General features: G+C 41.7%; 1 protein-coding gene across 2 annotated transcripts in view; it reads right to left on the bottom strand.

Moving 5' to 3' along the window:
* Positions 1–13944, bottom strand: part of CDK17 (cyclin dependent kinase 17) — a 93659-nt gene extending 79715 nt beyond the window's left edge. The window contains exon 1 of one of the 2 annotated variants that reach the window (XM_035336838.1): positions 13567–13944. The gene's annotated coding sequence lies outside the window, so the exon portion shown is untranslated. The remainder of the gene's footprint in view (positions 1–13566) is intronic. The other variant, XM_035336845.1, reaches the window with a different exon arrangement.
* Positions 13945–16672: the final 2728 nt, after the last annotated feature.

Below are 16672 nucleotides of genomic sequence, written 5' to 3'. Positions count from 1 at the left end.
ACTATCAGTTATGTACATGAAACCTAGCTTTTGGAGGTGACCATAAATAGGTATTCACCTCAAAGCTTTTTTACTCTTAAAGTACAACTTATTTTTTTTATCCTTAAAAGAGATATGGCACAATTAGGTAAAATATTCACCCCACAAATGAATAGTATTCCTTCCGCTGTAGCTCACAATACACTCAGCCTAATCTCTTCCGTAGAGATGGATATCTTGGTACCAGCATTAAGGTTTTATACACAAGTCCACCAACCAAATGATCAAGGTAGTAAGAGTACAGACAGGAGTGGGAACACAGGCACTTACCAAATATTGCTTTTACAAATAAGAGGATTAATGCAGCAATTTAAGATGCTTTTTTGAGCTTTGAGGTTGCGAGCTAGTTTTGTTGTTGCTGCAGAAAGCATCCGTTGGAGACACCACTGTGGGAGCAATGGCTGCAGCACGGCTTGCCTTGGCACAGCCACGGAAGATCCCACAGGCACCCGCGGACACATGGCCACCTCCTGTAACACAGCCTCTACCTTCGTTTTCAACTCAAACCTTTGCTGTTCATCTAACTGTATAAATAAAAACATCTCAAAGGCACAGCTATCTCACTAAACTGTCCTAAACTGTCCCAGGCTTATCGCTCTATTGCAGTGCAGTGTTTTGACAAACGGCACATCACCAGCTACACGGCTGGTCAGGTTCATTTCAGCATGCTATTTGGCATACCAAGAAAACGTTCGCTTCCCCCTTTAAACTGAATTAAACAATTAACTTTGAATAATTACAAACTGTTTAGAAGCAGCACTCCCTTTTATCCCTACTAAAGTATTAATGCTGCTGATCTGAGACATGATGTTTAAATTTCAGAGGCGGTTTCACTATCAAAAAACGAACAGCATTTTTACTTGGTTTAGTATTTACATTACACTTTAGCTTGACAAAGGCGTAAATATTCTTTATGCACACAGTGGACTATTATTTCAAAAAGTGGTCCGTGTACAGCCCATACAGCCAAGAATATAAACAAGTAGGTATTGCTGATGACAGCACTGAGGTCTTCAGAGAATTCATTTACCCTCTCAAGTGCTGCAAGAAAATTTTGTGTAATGAGCAGTGAAAACACTGAATAAAGTATTTATGATTTACACAGTATCATATTCTGATATGCCAGACATGCATTTAAAATGCGCAATGTACATTAACTAATTATGTAGTGCACAACAAAAGGAACTGCAGATATTGCTTACAGAACATGGTCTTGCATGTGGGAGGCAAATGGAGTCACATTGCTTTACATCTCATTTGCTACATACAAATTTCACCCAGCCACAAAATTGCAATTATAATCTCCTTCTCTCAATATATGTGAATGTGCCTTTTAAGAAACTCTTGAAACTTTCCTATGAAGTAAAAAGATTCCAAATACATCATATCTAGGATTTCCAATAATTCAAATGACAAACTAAATTGAAAAATAGCTCACAAATACGGAAGTTGCTTCAAGACCTCAAACAAAACATGAAGGCCTATAGTACAGAAAACCCACCAATGATTATTCCTAAATACCTTCTGTTTTTCAACCAGGTCATGATGTCCTTCTATCCATCAGCCTTTCTATTTTCTATGAATTTTAACTATCATTTAAAATAGACCACACTTTCTATTTTTGTTTCAGTTTGAGTTTAGTGTTAGACGGCAGATCACCTTTAAAATAAAATTAGAAAAACAAACAAAAAATATAATAGAACAACATCACATACCTCTTGTGATGTTCCCTACATATTTTTTTTTTTTTAAAAAGGAAATACAGCACTTCCCGAAAGATTGATGGACAAAACTAAACCAAAACTATACTGGCAGCGAAGGATAAGAGCTGCTTTTTTGCCTTTCGGAAGTTTAACTCTTATTTAAGGTGTTCCCTGCAATCGTCTCATATACTTAAGGATTGAAGGTATTCAAAACGAAAAAAGAGTAGTAGTAAAATTAAAGAATTAGTAAGAGGCGTTCATGGCACGATCCTGAAGGCAGCGATCCGTTCATGAGCAGGAAGGTGCAGAACTGAACCGAGAAGTGCTGGGTGCTGGCCGAAGAGGAGTTGTTTCAGAGCCAGGCACAGAACAAACCAGCACAACTTCAACACAGCGAAACACTTCTGAGCTTCAGTTCAATCTTCTTTATCCTAATACTGGTGACCCTATAGCACCATCCAGTAATCACCTCTAGCTCTTCTACGACATTGCAGATCAATCTACAGCATTTCATGATGGGAATTTACTGAAACTGAATACATCCCTATGGCCTAATGAAGTTCAAAACATTTAATTATCCCTAGCTCACATAACCAGCTTGTATCATGAACAAGACCATAGGCAGCATCTCTGAGAGCAGCCCTGCAGTACAGATGTCCAAGGGCAGGTTTACGAACACCGTGTTCCAGTGGACAAACACAAGTGTCTGACTCTTTACATCCAAACACTGTTGACGGCACAGAAAGTAAAGCCCTGACACAACCTCTAGACCTTCCCCGGCTCAAACCGAAACAAAAACAGACCCACCAGACCTCCAGCGTTTCACAAGAGCACACTTGGCTAAACCCCGGTGCGAAGCGGCACGCCCAGGCGCTAAGCCCTGGCTCGGCCTCAGCGACACGCTCGCGTCCCCGGCCTCCGCTGCCCCTGGGGCTGGGCTCAGCAGCCCGGCGGTGCGGCCCAGCCACAGGCGGGCAGGGAACACAAGTTCACCTCTGTGCTCCGCAACAGGGTGCAGCTTCCCCTTATTCTGTTTAACAAGAGCGCTCGCTAAGCTTTACGAGCCGCAGTAACTACAGCCAACAGGAATACACTTGCTGTCCAGCAGAAAAAGCAAGACGTGCAAGCTGTGGAAGGAGCTCTGTCGGGACTTACAAAAGAAGAAAGGACCATCAGACACATCTCCCGCTTTTGAACAAAAGGGGACACATTCTTCTCAAGTCTTTTACAGTCATAAAAAGACTTATTTATACATTTGAATGTAGCACAATACAGCAAGTATCATAAACAATTTTGGAGGAATATTAAGCCATGTAATTTTCTTCATCCCTTTTAAACCTCCGAATACAAGGCAAACAATTCTGTCACTGGGATCCACTAACAGTTAAATATATCACCTTTGAGGCGTGGCTCTTCTCATAAGAGTGACTTTAACGAAAAGGAATTTTCTCCGTCAACAATTTTGCTTCCTGTGCTTTATCAGAGCTTTCTTTTTTTTTTTTTTTAAAAACTCCCTCAGTGACAAAGACATGTTTTTGCAGTCTGCAGTTACCCAACGCAGTGAAGAGAGGGTATTTCCTACAGCAGGCAGCCGGCAGCCCGTGCTGCAGAGCCGCGTGAAGCAGTAAGTTAATGCTGTATTAGCCCTGCCTGGTGTTCACCCGTGCGGTCACTTCGGCTGCGACGTAAAGCACCAATGTGGGTTAATCAGTCTAGGACAGATCCACTTACCTAGGTATAAAAAGTCTGGCAGCAAGACACCAACTAGCCCCTGACAAGGAGAAGTGTCCCACCAGGTCACCATAATGCTGGCTTGCCATTATTTTGCAGATGCACCACCTCTACTCCTCCTCCACTAGTTTCTTAGAGAAGTCTACGTCTGTACCAACATCTACCACACATGACAAGATTTTCCAAGCCTGTAGGGACATCACTTCTGTTAACAGCTGTCTGCAGCAGACACTGTTAAGGCTGATTTTCCAAACGTCCTCACACTCACACCTTGAGGATTAGTATCTTAAAGGAGCCTCAAGCACACAAAATTTGACATAATCTGTCCCTACATACTTTTTTGGCTACTGATGGTACTAATTCCCATGAAAACCGACCAACGTTACTATGCAAAACCTGCTACAGTTGTTATACTAATATAACATCTTCAACGGGTTATGTAAGACAGTCAAAAAAAAAAAAAGATTAACAACAGGAAAAAAAAAAAAAAAACTTTACAAATAATGAAACTCAAGGAAATCATTCTCAATACACAAGTAAAACAGAGGTATGACTTCATATCTTCCAAGCAAAGCCAACAAAGAATCTCTGAAATAAGCTACACTTTTAGTTACCAGGAGCAACTGTGTCAATCTCATCATGGAAAGAGACAAATTTACAACCTACTTTAGGCATTGTAATGTCATTAAAAGTCAGTAATGAGCATCAGATACAAGCTTAGTAATATGCTCAAATCTTCAGTAAGCTTACTTTACCTTGAAGCGCATTTGTTTTAAGAACCAGGCTCTTGCAATACAGAAAAAGATCATTTTTACTTGTCCCTGCAACCTTGGTTTCTGGAACTGCCATGAAACATAAAATGAAAACAGATCATTCAGCTATCTATTTCGATATTAAAATACACTATCACTACTAATCACATGGCTGAAATATTAATTTGTGCTAGTCACCTGCAAGTAGATGTGAAGAATAAAAAAAAAGAAACTGAGTTTTCTTGCTTACGTATTAAAGATCCAACTTCATTAACAGCAAGGGTGGCAGGGGGCGTACATTATTTATCTTCAGGCACCTGAGGCACTTAGTAGACAGTTCTGTATCAATTCCAGGGTCAACTAACAGTTTCCCACTGTCAATAAGAAAATTCTTGTCTCCCCAGCCACCTTTATCCTCTTATTTGCCATCAGTCATGTAATTATTCCCTCTTCCCCCCAGTACTTTACAGATATAAGTTTACAAACAACAACAAAACACCCAAACCAGCCAATCTGGCACCGTTCATATTTTAGATGAGAAGAAACTATTTGTTAAAATAAAACTATTTCCTAAAATAGTTTCCAAGATTTATTTTCTCGTTCCTAGAAATAGATAATTAAAAGTAATATAGGTGTTTTGCTGAGATAGAGCCACAGATGCAAATCATCACTGGCTACCTATTCACCCCCAAAATAACATAACAGCGTGAAACAACTCATGACTTAAATCCATCAACTAACATCCACCTCTTCCACCAACAGAAATATTCACAAATAGCAGGAAACCAAAATGCCTATTAGGTAAGAATACCAAAACAAAATCCCATTTTAAAGGAAATGGGTTCTGAATACTTTGTTAACATCACTTTACATTTTATACACAAACTAAAACCAAACACACTTTAAAGTGCAGAAACTAAGCTTACTAAGTAAAGCATATCAAGTCCGTTAACTTCAGAACTCAGAGTATACTTGGTATTGTTCCTCATGTTTTAAAATTGCAAAACTCAAAAAGAAAAGCATATAGCTACTGAGCAAATTAATTACTATATACAACTACGTTGTTTTTCCTGCGCTGTCCAGAAAAAAAGGAGTATACGTAATATTAAATGGCCTTCCTCTCCCTCAATACATTTTAGAAGCTATTTTTTGGCTTACAGACCAAACATTTTGCTTTTGAGAATTATATCCAGATGAAGCAGAAACAAGGCACAATAAAACATTTAGGTTAACTGCACTTCCTGATAAACAACCCAGTATTACAGGCAGCAGGTTTAAAAATACTGTGACTTGTGCAAACGGGAACAGTGTAAGCTGTTTATCTTGTTTAATCCTGAAGGTAAATAGCATAAGCTTTAAAATATTTTGCTTCTTTGCCATAACCTACTGAATCATCTTGACAAAGGTAATGAAGTACCATGGAGTATCTTAAACTTTTCCAATTGCCTCTAAAAATGCTTGATCTGAGTATTGCACAGATTAGAAATACAGGGAATTATTTTCACAAACACTCTGTAAAATTCAGTGGTTTAAATCTAAACTGCAGCTTCAGTGATGCCAGAGACCTCTTCCTGTGTCTCCTGAGGTGATCAGTTCTTCAAAAAAGTCGGGGACCCTGCACAAACACCCTACTGGGCCCCTTTAAAAGATGGCCACTGCAGTTATTAACCTTGTTGTTGTCTCTGCAGACATTTTGAACTCAGATATCTCAATTTCAGCTTATGTAGTTCAATTGTTAAATATTACTTTCAAGAAAAAATATGATCTTCAGCTTCCTTAGATTTCTCTCCTGGAACACGAACGATTTCAAACAAAAAAAATCCTACTTCCCTTCCTAACTCCCATATCAAAGATGTACCTATATTTAAAATTAATAATCTAGATGTATTATCAGTAACTATTTACCACTGTCCCTTCTTAGGCAGTACCAAAGTAAGTATCCGAGCTGCTGTTTTACACATCATTTTAAAAAGACTTTTATACAGAACATATGCTCGATATATTTAGCAGTTGAGGACCTCCTTTCCTCCCTGTACAATAGGAAGTTTCCTCTCCCATCTGCTCAGGATATTTATAAAATTAAATGACCACAGACTGTTGTTCTCCCATTGATTCTGCAGAAAGTGACTATTACTTAGGTAAAAGCAAACCTAAAGTTGAACCCAAACGCCTATTTTAACCTCCATCGGCTCCCCAGCATAGCCCTCAGATGGTCACAAAAATACCTGTTGGTAAAAGGATGCTGGGGATGAGAGCTGCCAGCCAGCCAAGGGGAGAACAACCACGGCTGGAAGGAAGTGTGCCAAATGGACGCTGGTTTAAACCCTCCGTGGAGAACAGAAGGTATCTGCAGGCAGCACAAGGCCAAGCATAGTCTCCCACGATCATACTGGGAGACCTAAGCTTTATACCTAGATTTCAGAGCAAATATAAATAAGGTGAGTTATGAAATACTTTTGCAAGGAGACACTTAAACAATTTAGTAAGATATTTATGGCAAAGTTTTAAGACTGTACTTTAGAAAGCAACAGCCCTCCTTCATATTTAAACACTCTACTTGTGGTTATGACAACTAGATCTTCGCAAACAGAGAAAGAACAGAGAACGTGGTTCTTGCAATAAGCTAAGGACAGCCTAGAAAAAGGCTTTTAGTTTTCTGCAGTTAAACATATATGGCCACAACTTCTTTGGCCTATGCAGAATATTTATGAATTTTACATTCAGAAATTCAGCTTTAGGATGTACAGAAAATCAGTGGAAGTCTAATCAAATGTATTTTATTATTTTAAAATTGATTTTTGTCCTCTTGTACATTATTTATGAATGCTCTATCTTAAAAAAAAAAAAAAAAAAAAAAAAAAAAGCTTTTGCCCACATACTGAATGCAGAAATGCAGATCAGGACTTATCTGTTCTGTGTTATGCATGAGAAACTACTCTGAAGCTTCACAAAATTAATCCCCAAACCAAAGGCTAATATTAATAACTGCTTACATTTGAATTGTTATAAAATATCATTTATTTTAATAGTTAGCACACTGTATTCAATCTTTTACAGCTTGATATAAACATTACATCAAGCAAACAACCAGGAAACTGCCATTTTTGCAAGCATTCCCCCTGCACTAATGACCCGTTCTGCAGTACCCGTTGCTTTCCCCATTCTCTGCAATCTCCAAAAACCATCAGCAATTTTCACTTTCTTTTGCTTCATTAATGAAAACGCCTGACGGCACGCACCGAGCTCCCTCCGAAGCCTACTTGGACACTGCTGAGCCCTCACCGCACGCAGTTACGCAACGGCACCTATTTATAGCGAACCACTTGATTCCCATTATCAGCCAGGTTTTACACCGTTTCATACGCAGACGTTTGATCTGTCATTGTAGTCCCTCAGTCAAAATGTCACAAAACAACCAACCGAAAGGTTTTACAAAAGCCCGTCTACAGTACCAACAATATTATACCACATGCAGTCTGTAATCTTATCTGGAGACTCAAAAGTTATTCTCACAAGAGCAGCCTTCCATAAATCTGTGCTCAATGACAATATTCTTTTCCTCTACTTAAACTCTCTCTCTGTCAGTACCCAGCACTATGCTTATTGCTAACTTTAAAAAAAACGCTGAAAGAAATCTTCATTTGTGCTAATTACAGAATTTCCCAGCGTTGCGAGACACGCTGAAAAACATCAAAGGCAGTAATACTGCAGAAAGCGCCCCATCGACATTTTACAGTTCCTACTACACAACTTCACGGGCTGTTGTTTAACACCCCCAAGCTATTTTAAGGAAGCGTTGCAAAGCATTATGCATGACTATCATCTGGCTTTACTTCCGAATTTAGCAGTACTTAATGATCATCATCGACGACTTCTGAGTATCATCAAATGTTACCATTTTCTTTAGCATTTTAATGGGCTAACAGCCTTGCTAAAATTTATTTTCTTTCTAAAAGACATCCTGCCTTTTTCTCACAGTCTGAGACAGTGTGGTTTTTCCTCATCACGGTGCTTGGCTTTCCTTATCGATCACATCCACCTAATTCAACTTCAACTTCTTTACATTTTAGTCAGCTGGCTTCTTTACTTCTGCAAACGACTAACTTTTAAGCCCAAACAGCACAATGGGTTTTCTTGGTAATTCTTATTTCCCAGAGATCTTAATTTTAGGGAATAACAATTAGTACCGTTGCTGTAGACCTCACTAACTATGGTATTTAATGATTGCTGTATAAAGACACGTTGCAGATACCTGAACAAAATGCAAACAAGTCAGGGTATACCAATATCAGTACTGTGGGAGTAGTAAGCCAAAAACACATGGAAAGAGCCATTTCTGGAAGAAGGCTATGTGTGCTACAAAAGTTCACTACAATATCAGAAGAGACACATGCCTGCAAAATGCCCTTATCCACAGAGCAAAGAAAAAGCCATGATCTTGCCAGCTCTAACACAAACTGAAAGCACACAAGTATTCTTAGTGAAGCTGACAAAGTACAGCTGTTAGGAATCAGAGACCATCATGCAACTCTAGTATGCCTTGAAAACAGCAGCAGAGAAAGGAGTGCAATTATAAGGAATAGACTATAATTAAATGAAATATGATTAGAGAGCACATAATAACATTCGCTTATACAAGATACTTAGCAAGTCCAACCTAAAATACAATGACAGGCAAGAACCGTGGCTAGGAGTATAAATTAGAAGACATTTTTCTTTGTTGTGGTAGAAAAACACAGCCTTGTTCATCATAATATATGCACAAATAATCGTCCCAGAGAAGATAAATTTAAACAAAAAGGGGTGGTGGGGGTGTCACAGTCAAAACCTTGGATGAAACCGTGTTTTTCAACTCACTGTATTTTCAAGGTATTAGAGAAATGAGCAACCAGAAATTTGTCTTTAAATTCAGAGGCCCTGTAGCATTTATTTATTTAAATGTTCATAAAGTTGGCATATTCCTTCTTCTTAAAATCATTGTCTAATTCTGCCCCACCACACAAAACATTAAAGTGTGATTTGACAATTTTTTTTTTTCTTTGGACCATGCTACTCACATTATTTTCTTTCTTTATATCACTTGTGCTTGTACATAGAACCCTCTGAGAACCTGATGTTCCCTCATGAAAGAAATTTCTTATCTTTTAAAAACAGGCACTAGACCTCAAAAACCCAAATATGACAGTGAAACAGAGAGTTATGATGATTTCAGGTATTGGTGTGTCCAAAGGATTTCATTACACAGTCATTCCTGGCGTGTAACGATCTCCATAGAAGTGGCAAAAGCTTTATTGTCTGAGAACTTCACAATGGATCAGAAAATATAACAGCAAATATAAAATCAGAATTCTTCATTGCCATGGAAACGATTAAATGACCCAATTAACCTCTCTTTCTACCTCTCTTTCTAATTTCATGTAGAAGCACAAATTGCACGATTCCACAAAGCGACCAAGATCTAAACATGAATCTGTATTCCTGTGTGGCTTCAGACTTGCTCCAATACCAGCTAGTGCTTTCCAAAAACATATAAATGCAAAAATACTGTAGAACTTGTACACAAGAAATTGCCTTCTCAAAACTACATTCTTTCTTCACTCTGTTCATAATCACAGCCTAAGCCTACACTTCAGTGATATTCTGAACTGTCGTCATTTTTCATTACAAAAATATCATTCACTGGTTCTTCCACTGAAACCTAGCACTTTTTTGAATACAGAGAGGGTATTATGTTGTGGGAAAAAAATAATTAATTAAACAATGAATCAAAAACTAGCAAGGTGCAACCTATCGGAGGCACTCTTTAAAGTCACCGGTTTCCACATAACTGGATCACAGAACTGAAGTAGAATTTTTTTCTTTTCGTGTTCCTATGCTCCAAGTTGGCAAAAACAGAGTAGGTTTCGGTTTTGTTTCTTCCTTGTGATTATCAGCATCAGTGGTTAAAGGCTTGAGGTTTAAACACTATTGGTCAATATTCAAGTTAGCGAGCTCAGCTGAACTCTGGAGTTGGTATGTCCACTAAAACGAGGCCAGGAAACCAACAACCCCATGAGAATTACCAATCCACCACGTCAGTTTAGAGAGCACATGGATGGATTTGTATTTGATACAGAATTATAGCTATTCATTTGACTAAACAAGCATTCCACGGTATTTCTGGAAAAAGTAGCATCTGTTCTTCCTCGCTTAATGGAGAAAAATGTGTCTAGGCCCCAAAAGTTTCATACAACAGGACATTAAGCTCTTCGTAAGTAGATTAAAAATAAAAATGTAGTCTTAAATTTCTTCTTTTTTTAAAAAAAATAATAATAAAAACTAAGTTATTGCTTAGGGGTCAAAATACTTAAGTATAAAATTATTTTAACCCTACATCCCAGTAAAATACTCTCTGTATCAGCATGTGAACTGGCACTAAAAAAAAATCCAGTTCTTACGCTCAGAATGAAGATGTCATTGCTACAATTAGGTGCACTGCAAAAAAAAAAAAAAGGCAACGATCACTAGCAATACAGTGTTTCAGTTGGTTCTTTAGATGTGAAGTACAGCATTTGACAGCACAAATGGAATGAAGATCATAGAATTGTTGAGTAAACATTTGGTATTTTAAAAGAATTTTTACATGCTAAAGTGGTGGAGTAGAGATTTATATTAAATTCTGAAGTGCCACTGATTACAGCGGTGTCCAGCTGAGTCATTAGATACATACAAAGAGCTTGCTGTAAAAAACAAAGCAAGCATTAAAAAGCATACAGCTAAGAACTTAAGGTACCTGTAACTTAAGGATTACAAGCAACACTGAGTAGGTTTACAAACACTGAATTTACACCAGAGAAGCTTTATTATTCCTGAGCTTGACTTTTAGTCATGATGCCCATTTTCACATCACACCAGATTACACCAGGCTACCAGACTCAGTAATGACAAAACTAGTATACGCCTTTTAAAGAAACAGCTGATTAGTTTTCTTGGCTAATAAATAAAGGCTGATCAGTGAGCAAAATATCCACTGCTTCCACTGAATGTGGAAGGAGCAATTTTCAGGAAAGGTTTCAATGCAGACAGCGTTCAGTCTCCAATGAAGCCTTTCCTGACTGCACTTTTAAGGTTGGCTTTCTCAAATATACCGTACCGAACCAGAACTTATTAAGACTAGTGAAATATTTTTTATTCTTCCAGCAGCAGGGAGTTATCTAAGAAATTAGAAGAATGTGTACATTAACAATCCAGCCGAAAAATATTGCCCAGTATTAACAGCCTTGCATTGTAACAATAACACAGGCTTACAGGATATCTTAACATCGATGTCATAAGCAATCTCCTATTTTTTTTTTTTTTTTTTACACTGCAGTGTTACGCCGAAATTGAAGCCAGAGGCATTCAGGGAAAAAAACACAGCCCTGTTCTGTTTTTCAGTTATTCTAAACCTAATTGTATTTGGAGCAACATATTAAGTATTTTGCTACACGTTAAGGGTGTTTTATATATTACGAAGATCAATTAATGCACTACATCCTTGGCTGAGCTTATAACAAATGACCCTGTACTCTCAAACTATAATTTGCTCAGACAACACAGGCTCCAATTTGCAAGCTCTTCAGCAGGGCTGCAGGCAGACCCCACCTACTGATTTGTGCAGGATTCCAACCTGGGTAAACACAAGGCTGCACCAAACAGCATGCAAAACCAAGGGATGAACTTCACTGCGCTATCCTTAATAAAGGTTCTGTAAGCCAGACTCTTTATTGTCAAAGCAGCATTCAAATAACGCCATCAAAAAAGGATGCTTTCATCTTTCAAATTTAAGTGGCCTTTTTAACGCCAAGTTAACATTATAATGATTTCTCTGTGTTGGAGGAGTAAATTCAGTTCTGTCTTTCAAGTATAAACAATTTTAAGGAAATTCTTCACTATGCATTTCAAACATGATTTCTTGTTTTTGTATCTGTTACTTCTGCGCTAATTACTCAAAACGGGTCTTTCTCACATCGCTTACTGAATTGCAGGCATAAGTAATAAGAGCCGCGTAGTGAGCGTACAGAATTCCTACAACAACACAATATGGCAATTTCTTTAAGCACAAACAAAACCAGATCACCCACATTACCTTTACACAATTATAACGTGAAAACAAACCTGAATTTCATACTAATTCTAATTTCATTGAAGTTTTCTTCTGTTCCACATCTTCCAAGGATTTAACCTTTGGATACCTAGTTTCCAGTTCAATTAATATAATTTAAAAAGGAAGGGGGGGAATGGAATAATAACAAAGTAGGCTTCCTCTGCTCCTACCTATGCCACAATAGATACAAGAAAGTTGCTGTCGATCTTCCGCTAAATTACAGAAGGAAAAAAATAGACGCCTAAGTCCCTTACTGAAATGAAATGAAATAAAATAAAGGAAACAGAAGCCTCTGAAATTAAGTTGTTTGGGGCTATGATACACCTCAGCCCTGTCTCCCTCACAGTACCCACAATACTGGCAACCACCATTAGAAACAGTACCCCAGAAGGTCCGGAGTTTAAAACAGCTCTGGTCAATTCCCGAAACTGACACAGAAACGAGACAAAGGGGATCGGGGTCAGCCCTCTCTTAAGGCTAATCCACTTCTGCGAAGACCTAAGTAGGGGCAGCGAGAGGCGCAAGTTTCCTTGCCATGCCCAACACACCTAATGGCAACCCCTTCCCACCTCCCTTGCTAGGGAAGCACCATTTTGCTCCTCCTGGCCTCATGCCATTACATTTCTCAGAGAGGAAGGGGAGGGAGGAAAGGAGTTCACCGAAGTTCAGGGTCAGCAAATGTTCACAGATCCTGTCACTTCGGAACTCCGAGCTCGGGGCACAAAACGCCCCGCACAGAAACCTGCGTTATTTGGGGTCTGTGTGGGGGGGAGCCCTGCAAGCCGCGAGTGTGTCATCCGTGCGGAGGCTGCGAGGCGGAGAGCTGTCAGGAGAAAGCAGCCTCGCTTGGAGCGGAGGGGGCGGCGGGGAAACGAAGGTTACGAGCACGCTCAGGACCACAGAAAAATAAAATAAAAAACAATACAATACAATCAAATCCGAGGACGCTCATCGCTGCCCCCCCCCCCGGGCCTCGCTTTCCGGGACGGCCCCGGAGAGCGGCGCAGCCCCGGCGAGCAGCGGAAATCCCCCGCAGCCCTCCCCGGCCCCGGGGGCGCCCCGAGCACCCGCTCGGCCCTGCCGGGGGCTCCGTCCCCGCCCGCCGCCCGCTCCCGTCCTCGTTCCCCGCGGTCCCCACGTCCCCGCCGCGCACACGCAGGCCGAGGCCCCGCTCCGGCAGCCCGGGCACGGCAGACAATGCGCGGCCCCAACTCACCAGCAGCGCTGGGGCTCCGCGGGGCCGGGGCCGGTTCCTCTGCCCCTTCTCCTTCCCCTCCTCCGCCCGGGAGCGGTGTCCGGACGCCGCCGCTGCCGGGAGCCGAGCCCCCCGCCCGCCTCCCCCCCGTTCGCCGCCGGCCGCGCCGCCTCCTCGAGGCCAGTCACTGAATTCCCCGCTCCAACATGGCTGCTTCCCCCGCCGCCGTCGCCTCGCCGCGGCTCCCCGCCGCCGAGCGGCCGCGGGCCGTGCTCGGTAGCCGGCCGCCGAGCGGTGCCGAGAGCGGAGTGGGCGGCCTCGGCCGAGCCGAGCCGGGCCGGGCAAAGAGCTGCGCGGCGCCGAGCCGAGCCGCGCCTCTCCGCTGCGGGCTGCCGCCGCCTCCGCCCGCCAGCACTGAGCCAGCCCCGCCGGCAGCCGGAGCGCAGGAGGGGCCGGGGGGAAGGCCCGGCCGCCGGCGACACCTAGCGGCTCGGGCCGCGCGGGGAGCCCGCCGGGGGCCCGGGGCGGAGCGCGGGGCTCCTCACACGGGAAACGGCCCCGGGCGGCCGAGAAGGGCTCTCGCTTTCCCGGCCGCCCGCCCCCTTCGGAGGTAGCGGGTCTGGGGGCGCTCCCGCCGGACGGGGTCCCCCGGCTGCCTCGGGGGGTCTCCGGAGTGGCGTTTGGTCGCCTCAGGTGTTGTGGCTCCTGGCAGTGTTTCGGCTTGGGTTTGCGGGGCGATTGAGCCCATCTCTGAGGTAGCCGCTCCCCCCCGGCCGACAAATCAATAACTGAACTTAAGGGAAGCCATGTAGCTTTTGTGGATTGATTTCTCACTCAGGAGCTACAAAAACATCCTTTCCGTGATTATCCTGTGGTATTTTCTTCCCTTTGTCTACTGCATCCGTGGTCCCCATACCACCACGAACCTCTGTGCTGACTCTGCCAGCACCAACCGTGCTTCCCTCCTGCTCTTCCATTTACAACTGTTTTCCTTTCAAAATGATCCAGCTAGCATCCCCTCACTTCTCAGCCCTTGCTGTCCATAAGCCTCTTAAGCTTTCTGTGCTACCCAACAAGACCTAAGAGATAAAAACTAGCCCTATGAGCCATTTATTCCACGCTATTGTTGCCATGTTTCCACCACACAAAGAACAAAACATAACAGCACGTCCGAATCTTCAGTGATTTTAGTGATGTGTGTTTGAACTTGAAGTACCAGGTCATAGGTACACGTAGGGCACAATTTGTCTGGCTGTGTTTTTTTGTTTCTTGTTTCCTTTTGGTCATAATCTGATTCTTGCTGCCTGCTTGGTTATTCTCTTATTTTGTTGGCCAAAGTTCACTGACACTGTCCAAACAGACCGCCAGTCCTCTCACAGACCCCAGCTACTGACTGGAATCACAAGGCCAAATTGTGGTCTCTTTAAGGAGACCTGGCAGGGCTTTCATGTCCTTGTGCACACCAAGGGAGGCTTACAGCTCCTTCGCTCTGCAGGCGGAGGTGGAGACCGCTTGTGTTGCTCTGTGTTGAGCTGGAGACCGGAGTGTATCTTAATTTGCAGCAGCAAGTTGCTGATCTTGAGGAGCTGCATGTGCAGCTTATTCTAGCCAGTCCTTCTCCACAGCAGGGCCAAGTGGGAGCTGTGCTTGCCAGAACGGCGCCAGCTAGAAATTCCTTTGCTTCCAGCTCGGTTGCAACCTTCCAGCAGCGCAAACGAACCAGAACACTGACGAACATGTTTCCCAGTAAACAGAAGTAGCTCGCTCTGGCCTAAAAAGGAATGCAAGCATCAATCCACTCCTTACGTGCATACAAATTCACTTTGCTTGTGTTGACGTACACTTTTGGTGGAATCAGATGAGGATAAAAAACAGTAAATATGACTCAGAAACACACTTGAAGTTTACAGAGACAAAACATGATTATTGAGCTCTTTCTGTTCAAGACATAGGATAGCAACCTTACCTTTGCAAAACTTGTGGGATTTTTAATAGCATGGAGAAGGCAGACATTCAAGCTTTGAACTTCCTGGCAATGCAAAGATATCCCTTACAGATCTCCTTTAAAGCTCAGGACCTACCAGTTCTTTCTAGACCTACCAGTTCTTCTCATCTTTGAATGCCTACAAGATGATCATGTGTTTGTTTTATCTTATTCAATTTGCAAGCTATTTTGGGTAAGTAATATCATTATAAATGATTGTATGCAAGTTAGTTAGTATATATATGAACTGTAAAACAAGTTCTTGAGACACCACAGCAGCAAGTGCACCCATTGCAGCACACCCAAGTAAATTATGTTCCATAAACGAGGTACAGGGGACAAGGTGGGCTGGAACTTTATGAAATTATGCTTTGTTTTCAAGTACTAAAAGTATTAGTAAGATAGTAGTACTTTTGCTGTGTTTATTTTAGTTTATACACATTAATGTCTGCCATTGATATTTTAGTTATGACAAAAAAAAATAATTATGACAAGAAACTAAGAAATGAGTGGTTAGGATGAACCATCCGAAGAATAAGGCATGAACAGTAGTTGTAATGCAATAGGATTACCTTAAGGTTTTCCACTTGTGCTGGGGAGAATGATAAGTTGCTCACAGGGAAGAGTCTGTAACAATATAATTAATACCCGATCTCCATCTGGAACTGGATGATCTTTGATGTCCCTTCCAACCCAAGTCATTCTGTCATTCTATGATCTGGTCTTTGTATGCTACCACTATCTGGTGCCCTCAGAGAAAGATTTTCATGTCTGTGCAAAAGACAGAACAAAACCAAGACACCGACAGATGTAAGTCTGAAGTGTAGGAACTGATTTTGGTTAATTTATCCCACAAGTCTGGTTTTATAACTATAGCTATTGATTTTTTTTATTATTATTATTTAGTGGAATAAGTAGCAATCAATCATATTTCCATCTAGCTAACCATGATTATTAATATTTTAAACTGGTTTTGAAACGGATTGGCTGGCAAGTATGATAGGTCTGTTCTCGAAGACAGCGAGAATGGAGTACGCCCAAATTCCCCAGCATGAATTATTGCCACTGGATGACCTGATGAAATCTGCATCAGCCGTTAGATTATAGAGACAGCAATAGGAATACAGTGCCGTCAGGGGACTG

The sequence above is a fragment of the Oxyura jamaicensis genome, chromosome 1 (assembly GCF_011077185.1).
Source record: "Oxyura jamaicensis isolate SHBP4307 breed ruddy duck chromosome 1, BPBGC_Ojam_1.0, whole genome shotgun sequence".
In the NCBI taxonomy this organism is placed as follows: domain Eukaryota; kingdom Metazoa; phylum Chordata; class Aves; order Anseriformes; family Anatidae; genus Oxyura; species Oxyura jamaicensis.
Note: the sequence above shows the minus strand (reverse complement) of the source record. Positions and strands in the feature narration are given on the sequence as shown.